Source organism: Solea senegalensis, linkage group LG17 (genome assembly GCF_019176455.1).
Source record: "Solea senegalensis isolate Sse05_10M linkage group LG17, IFAPA_SoseM_1, whole genome shotgun sequence".
NCBI lineage: Eukaryota > Metazoa > Chordata > Actinopteri > Pleuronectiformes > Soleidae > Solea > Solea senegalensis.
Window position 1 is genome coordinate 13,064,357 of NC_058037.1, and position 8,042 is coordinate 13,072,398.

The 8,042-nt window shown below is 37.2% G+C and overlaps 1 long non-coding RNA gene across 1 annotated transcript; it reads right to left on the minus strand.

The window, feature by feature from the left end:
* Positions 1-1,713: 1,713 nt before the first annotated feature.
* LOC122784294 lies at positions 1,714-4,611 on the minus strand. Its single transcript, XR_006362163.1, has 5 exons — positions 4,304-4,611; positions 4,095-4,227; positions 2,916-4,006; positions 2,686-2,840; positions 1,714-2,600 (listed from the first exon to the last, which is right to left on the minus strand). It is a non-coding gene; the product is annotated as an uncharacterized LOC122784294 (long non-coding RNA).
* Between the last annotated feature and the right edge of the window lie 3,431 nt (positions 4,612-8,042).

Sequence of the window (8,042 nt, forward strand, 5' to 3'; positions counted from 1 at the left end):
AATATCCCCTCACTTTACAATCCTTTTTCTAGAAAGGTCTGGGAGAATCTACTCAGAATTGCCACCATCAAGTCAGCAGAGTAAAGGGTGAAGTTGTGCAGACAGACATGATAAGCGAGCTGTAGGTTTTACAGCACATGCAGCTTATCAGTGTACAGTATCGGCATGACCACATACTGTATAACAAGTACTGTCTGCCGCCTTATCTTGTCCTTTAAGTTGCCATGTTGTCATATAATATTCAAATAGTCACACAACACAGAATATGTATATCTATACATATATAATATATATAAATATGCATATATACACACACACACATACATACACACATATACATATATATATGCATATACACATATATACATATACATACATATACATATATAGATATACATACATATATACATACATATATATACATATATATATACATATATATATATACATACATATACATACATATATATATACATATATACATATATATATATATATATATATATATACATATACATATATATATATACACATATACATACATATACATATACATATACATATATATACATATACATATACATATACATATATACATATACATATATATATACATATATATATACATATACATATATATATATATATATATATATATATATATATATATATATATATACAGAATCTGAACCCATGACCTTCAGATGAAGTTTATTCACTGACAATCAGTGAGTAAATGGCTTACACCACCCTCTAGTGGTTAATTTTATTTCTGCTGAATGACAGTTTTATCACACACAGTTGGACTTCATCACTGGTCTGTGCTCACTCCTTCATTCATTACAGCATGAACTTGGTGCCTTCACTGCAAATGTAAACACAAAGCAACAGCTAAATGTTGACTTTGTTACATGTGACGTTTGATTATTTCATCCACGGATACAGCACTTGTCTATTCAAGAGAAACAGCTACAGTCTTAAAAAAAATAAACATTTAAGGGTTTTTGAACAATAAAACCTAAATTCAAAGTTCACTTCCTACTGTTTTCAGGTTTCTTTGTTTTCTTGGCACATTTCTAAGAAATTGCTCAGCAAGCAGTTAATATTTTTTTTATATTTAACCGTGGCTTTGCTCGGCTGTGGCTCAGGAGGTTATGCTTGACATTCATTAATTGCATGAGTGGTGGTTCAATCCCAGGCTTCTCCAGTGCACATGACATCATGAATCATACATGTCATGTGAACATACAAATGATTCATGAGAGCACTGTGACCTGTCTTGTAATGCACATGAGTGCTCATTCAACCTAAAGCCCTATACATGTAAGGCCATTTACTGTGTGACGCCCTGATTATATTAAATGGTTGTTTATTTACAAGCTTTTTTTTTTTTTTAATAGAGATTTATTGCAATATTCAAAATAATGATAATAATAATACTGCGAATAATACTAATAGCCTCCAAGTAGACATGAATAAAAAAATGTGCATATTTACTAGGGTTGGGCAACATTTCAAAAGATTAATTTTCTGCAACATATAAATAGTTCATATATAAAAGTGAATGTTTTCTATCAATTATGAAGATTAAAACTATAATTAACAAGAATCTTCAATGTTAAAGCAGGAGCCAAATCTGTCTGATTATCCAGCTTTTAAAGATTTTATTTAATTTTTGTGAATCATGATAAACCAGTTAAAAAAGGCACATATACATTTGTTTATAACATAACTTGTGTCAGTTGTTAATGGTACTATAATTCTTTACAAAACAAGGCTAAGCGCTTCCCATAGCAGAAAAACAAAACCTTTCAAAAGGGTATTCAAATAAACAAAATTTCTTTGTATTCAACTGGAATATTCAGTTAATATGCTTTTCTTTTAGGGAATTCAATGATAATCATTTCAGGCTGAAAGTAGCAGTGTCTGTATTTTAGTGTTGTGCTGCATCATGTGAATGTACAGTGTTGTGATGTGTGACTGTGGTGCAAGTTAAATAATCCGAGTCGTCTCTCTGCCAGGTTTGTTTCCTCCTAAAGAACCGAAACGCGCTCTAATCCTGCAACCTACTCAATGAGGACAATTCCATGTATGAAACTGTCCAAGATATCCCTACATTTCTACGAGTAACGCGCGGTTTTGCAGGGGAATATAGAAATCCCCTGCTGGGAGGCCTCCCAACATGACGCGCAAAAAGGTTTTATGAACACAGAAAGGTTCAATTTGAGTCTTTATTTGGAACTAAACTTGGCAGAGTGAGACAAGTCAGCTTTAATGTTGAATTTCAGTTTAGTTGGTGATGGATGAAACTTTAAAGGCTAATAGTAGTGCATACAATGTGGAAAAACTGTTTATGACTTAAAAAGATATCAAAAACATGTCAACAAATGCCAAATATAAACCATTTCATAACATTATCCATGTACAGTGCTGTGATGTGTGGTTGTGAGTCAGTGGGTTCTGGGTTGGATGAGTCTAAGGCTTTAGGTGGTAAAGTTCATTTAAAAGAAAATGTGACCATGTCCTGTTGAGCAGAGTGACGTCACAGCCATTGAGGCATGTGTACAATTTGATAGACTCTGATCCTTAAGGTCCAACATCTAAAAAAAAAAAAAAAAGTTGGCACACTTTAGTATAAAGTAAATATGTACTTAACAGAAGTGAGAACCATCTGAAAAAACATACCTGAAGACATCCTGTGGCAAAGAGGTGTCATTACTGAAGGGTCGAATACCTCGTTCAAGGTCCTTGTCACAGCAACCCAGGACGGGACTACTTCAGGTTGTGGTGTCCAACATGGAGTCTTCTGATGCAGGAATCCACTCCAGCCTTCATCACCTCTTCAGATCAAGGTAGAATTTGATGAGTCACAAGAAAAAAGGTAAACAAATGACAAAAATCCTGAGCTAGCTCACCTGGTCAAGTGTGACAGGTCTTCTCACATCCAGTCAGGGCCCGCCGATGGTTGCCCTCCCCAATGTGTTAGGATGTTAGGATGCTATCCTATCAAATGTGTGAGGATGTTATTCTATCAAATGTGTTAGGATGTTAAGATGTTATCCTATCAAATGTGTTAGGATGTTATCCTATCAAATGTGTTAGGATGTTATCCTATCAAAAACCCCACTTTGGGCAAGCCATAACGTCCTATCATTTACCCAGCCTCGAGCTTTTCAAATAAGAGACAAAAGATCACTTATGTTTACAAGGTTACATGATCAAAGTTAACCACAAATCTCCAGAGACTAAGTGAATCCAAGAAACAAAAAAATAAAAAAAAGCTGCAGCTGCTCACTCCTGCCACAAGAGGGTACTTAACAGTCACTTTTCTGAATATCATGACGCCTGCAATTCAGCCCACAGAATTAATTTAAATTTGTAACATAAAAGATAAAATTCTTAAATTTGGTGCAACCTATAGTTAAATAATCTGAGTTGTCTCTCTGCCAGGTTTGTTTCCTCCTAAAGAACCGAAACGCGCTCTAATCCTGCAACCTACTCAATGATGACAATTCCATGTATGAAACTGTCCTACATTTCTACGAGTAACGCGTGGTTTTGCAGGGGAATATCGAAATCCCCTGCTGGGAGGCCTCCCAACATGACGCGCAAAAAGGTTTTATGAACACAGAAAGGTTCAATTTGAGTCTCTAGTTGGAACTAATCTTGGCAGAGCGAGACAAGTCAGCCTTAATGTTGAATTTCAGTTTAGTTGGATGAAACTAAAAAGGCTGATGGCAGTGCATAAAATCTGAGAAAACTTGATATCAAAAAACATGCCAACAAATGCCAGATATGAAGCATTTCATAACATTATATATGTACAGTGTTGTGATGTGTGGTTGTGAGTCAGTGGGAACAGGGGGTTCTGGGCTGGATGAGTCTGAGGCTTCAGGTGGTAAAGTCCATTTAAAAAACTGTGACCATGACCTCTTGAGCAGAGTGAAGTAGCGGTCCTTGAGGCATGTGTACATTGTGATGGACTCTGATACTTAAGGTCCAACATCTGAAAAAAAAAGGTAGTAGAAGTTGGCACACTTAGTATAAAGTAAATATGGATTAAACAAAAGTGAGAACCATCTGAAAGAACATACCTGAAGACATCCTGTGTCATCGCAGAAGGGTTGGTTCACCTTGGGCAAGGTCCTCGTCATAGCCACCCAGGACGGGACTTCTCCGGGTTATGGAGTCTTCTGATGCAGGAATCCACTCCAGCCTTCATTGCCTCTTCAAATCAAGGTAGAATTTGATGAGTCACACAAAAAAAAGGTAAACAAATGACAAAAATCCTGAGCTAGCTCACCTGGTCAAGTGTGTGGGTCTTCTCACATCCAGTCAGGGCCCACCGATAGATGCCCTCCCCAATCTAACAGCCTTTCCTGTTCTACACTGACAGTTTAACGCTACAACCACAATTCAATATCAGAACACCATGATCTGTGTCCTGCAGATTTCTTTGCAAAAATCCAATATACAATCCCAGTTGCCCAGACAAAGTTTCTTCTGATTCTGTAGCCTCACCACAAAGTTTCTCTGCTTAAACCCACATTGTGCTAAGCATGAAATCGATTCCACTTCCCAGTCCTCGGATCTCACTTTCTCTCCCTGGAGCCTAACACCACCCACTGCTGTCATAACATCTGCAAGAGGCAGAGGGTTTAACAATTCAGAGCTTCTCATGTGTTTAGCACGATGTGGCACTAGATTATTGACAAAGCAGACACCTAAAAATGCTCGACCTCAATTTCACCAAATGCTTCACTTTGTCTACAAGCCAAACATGACAAACATGTTCATTCCAATTGTTTTGGAGGAAGATGAATGCATACCATGATAGGCCGAGTCACAAAACCAGATGGATCCTTGTCTGATTTTGGAAACTGCACAGTCATGGTATGCAACTCAGTCAGAATCCGTGGGCAGATTTCCTCACACACAGAGGAGGGGAAGGACCAAAGGCCTTACCATTTACAAGTCGACACAATTTACCTCATTCTGTTGTGCGAAGGAGAACCAGCTCATTAAATTCTGACTGATTTACAAATTGAGCAAAAAAGTTGCTCAAATACTGATTCTGTTGGGCCATGAAAAGAGCTTGCGATCTTTTGCATGGTTTTCCAAAGATTTAGAGGGCAGGTTACTGAACCCACAAAAGTTAAATTCAATTATTTCTGTCTTGTAAACTGATGAACCTTTTGGGTAAATTAGATCACACATTTTAAGGTGCGTGCTTTGTCAATAACCTAGTGGCACATCGCGCTAAACACATGAGAAGCTCTGAATTGAAAAACCCTCTGCCTCTTGCAGATGTCATGACAGCAGTGGGTGTTGGAAGACTGCAGGGAGAGAAAAGGAGATCTGGAGACAAGTTGGAGGAATCATTTAATGTGTAGCTTGACGAGAGTTAAAGCGGAGAGAAACTTTAGGGCAAGGCCACAAAATCAGGAGGAACTTGACCAACACACCTGGGAGATTGCTGTTTCTCATGCAACCAACCGAGAGATTGGAATGAATCATCCAAAAGTATGCCAACAAATGCCAGATTTAAAGTATTCCATAACATTATTCATGGGCCGAATAACACCTAAAATCTAATGTGACTACAATCGGTTTTAAAAAAGAATTTGCTTATTTTAATACCATTGTAAATGTTATTAATTAACGGATTTACCCGCAAAAAGCACATTGCAAAGGTTTTTATACTTAGTTTAAAAAATAAATTACTTAAAATCCATTTAGCCAATCTTTCAGTATAAATTGTGTGTGTACTTTTCTGGTCCAATAAGGCCAATAAAAGTTTTATTGGACTAGGTTTCAAAAGGTTATATTAACGTCAGTCATCACACACTCAATCCAACGACCAGGAAAATTTAGTAGGAAAAACATCAGAAATTATAGAGTGGCACGGCTGCCAAGACCAAGTACAGTCATGACACGGTGGCCATGAAGAATCAAGAAATGGATGTGAAAAAGCTCAGCACTAAAACACAAGTTATTATTTAAGATGGACATGGAGTGATGATGGGTGGTGCTTTGTTGAGAAGCTAACAAACAAATGTGCATGGATGTAAAATGACTAGACCCACAAGGTGATGGGCAATAAAAGGTGGGACGTACGATAAAACAAATCATGAAGGCACACGGCCGTCATTGCCAACTTGTGTTATGGGACGTATGGTAATACAAAGGCAATGGCACGGCGGCCATACAAAGCCAGATATTGTGTGGATCTATCTTTAGGTAAGGATGGAGAGGTGTTAGGCTAACAGTTATTAATGGCCATGTTGGAAAAGCGGAAAAAGGCATAGCAGGCCAAGAAGCAGTGTTATGGCAGGGCAGCCATATTTGACAGAAAGAGACTGAAGCCTAATCCACAAAGCACAGCACAGCAGACAGGACAACGTCCAATGCTGAATTACTAACATTTACCATCAACTGCACAACATCCATTCAAATCAGGACAACAGAATTTCTTCATTCTGTAAAATGATTTTAAAGAATGCAGAAATAGCAAGTTCACGAGCAAATATTAAAAAATGGAAAGGAAGAGAGGAGAAGCGAAAGAACGTGGCCATGTTGGACGTATGGACAGTTTCAGCAAATTCAAATGGATAATACAGATAGGATACGAGCACGGCGGCCAAGGAAAAGAGTGAGTGGTGACACGGCGGCCACCCAGAATAAAAAAACATGACACCTACTGTTTGAAGATCTTCATGAAGATCAACCTGAAAAAAGAAATAGAAAAAAATACTGAGTCCAGTCTCAAACCTCAACAATGTTCAAACTCCTGTAGTGACAGGCGTAAAATAACTAGATCAGGTGTTCTGGAACGTGGGTGCATGAGGTACAAACACTGTTCAACCAGCCTGAGATATAAAGACTCACTTTCAGTTATAACATTTTAAATATGTAGTTTGGTGTAGGAGAGTGAGAAGTCCAAATTATTTAGTTTTCTGGTGTAAAAGGCCTCCAACAGTGAAATAAAGAAATGAACATCACACGTGAAAATAAAGCTGATTGGTTGAGGTAGTAAATTGTCCCCAGTGTCACTCACTTTTTTTCCAATAGCCTCAGGTGTTTGAGAAACTGGGCGAATCTAACCAGGTCTCCGCGAGCAGGAAGCAGAAGTTTGTTCCTTAAAAAAAAAAAGTTTGTATTTTAACTACATTAAAGGTTTGGAGATATAAAGAAGACATTTCCTGTGTGTAACATTTAATCATTTAACACATCAAAACAAATCTTTCCAGTGAAAAACACTCTGAGATTGACTTTTAGTCTTGTTTTGTCTATTTTTATAATGGATTTAGAGTTTTAACATTCTTTTTTTTTTTATCCTTAAAAGGTGGATATTTCATCATTTCTTTGCTCCATATAAGAAATCATTGAAACCGAATAATTAGGTTGATAATATAATTTAGGACATTTAACATTTTAATGTACCAAATGTGAAAAAAAACCCAGATCAATCAAATATGCTGTGACCTAACATAGGGCCTCAGATAGCCTCAGAAATTCAGATAGCAATCAGCCACAATTTACCAAACATTAGGAAATAATTCAGCCAATGTTGGCTCAAATATTTCTATATGTTAGTACAGTATGTACAGTAAGTATGAACAAGCCAATAACAAAGCTAACATCAAGCTATAATTGAGCCAACAGTGAGATACAATTAGTATTACATTTAGCCAAAGCTGAAATTGAGCAAATAAGCAAACATTGAGGCAGAATTATGCTTACAATGGAGGTACATCATGGCTAACACTGCACTATGGCTAATTTAGAGCAAACAATTAAGCCAAAATTAAGACGCCAATGAGGCAAGGTGTGGCCAACAGTGAGCTAAGGCTAATTTTGAGCACACAATTAAGCCAAAATTAAGTTGGCAATGAGGCACAGCTTGGCTCAAATTAAGCTAAGACTAATTTTGAGCAATTAATTAAAACATCAAGCCAAAAATGAGCGGGCTCATGGCTTGAGCCAAAGCTGAAATTGAGGAAATACGCAAACATTAAGGCAGCATGGTACATGGTAGCAGG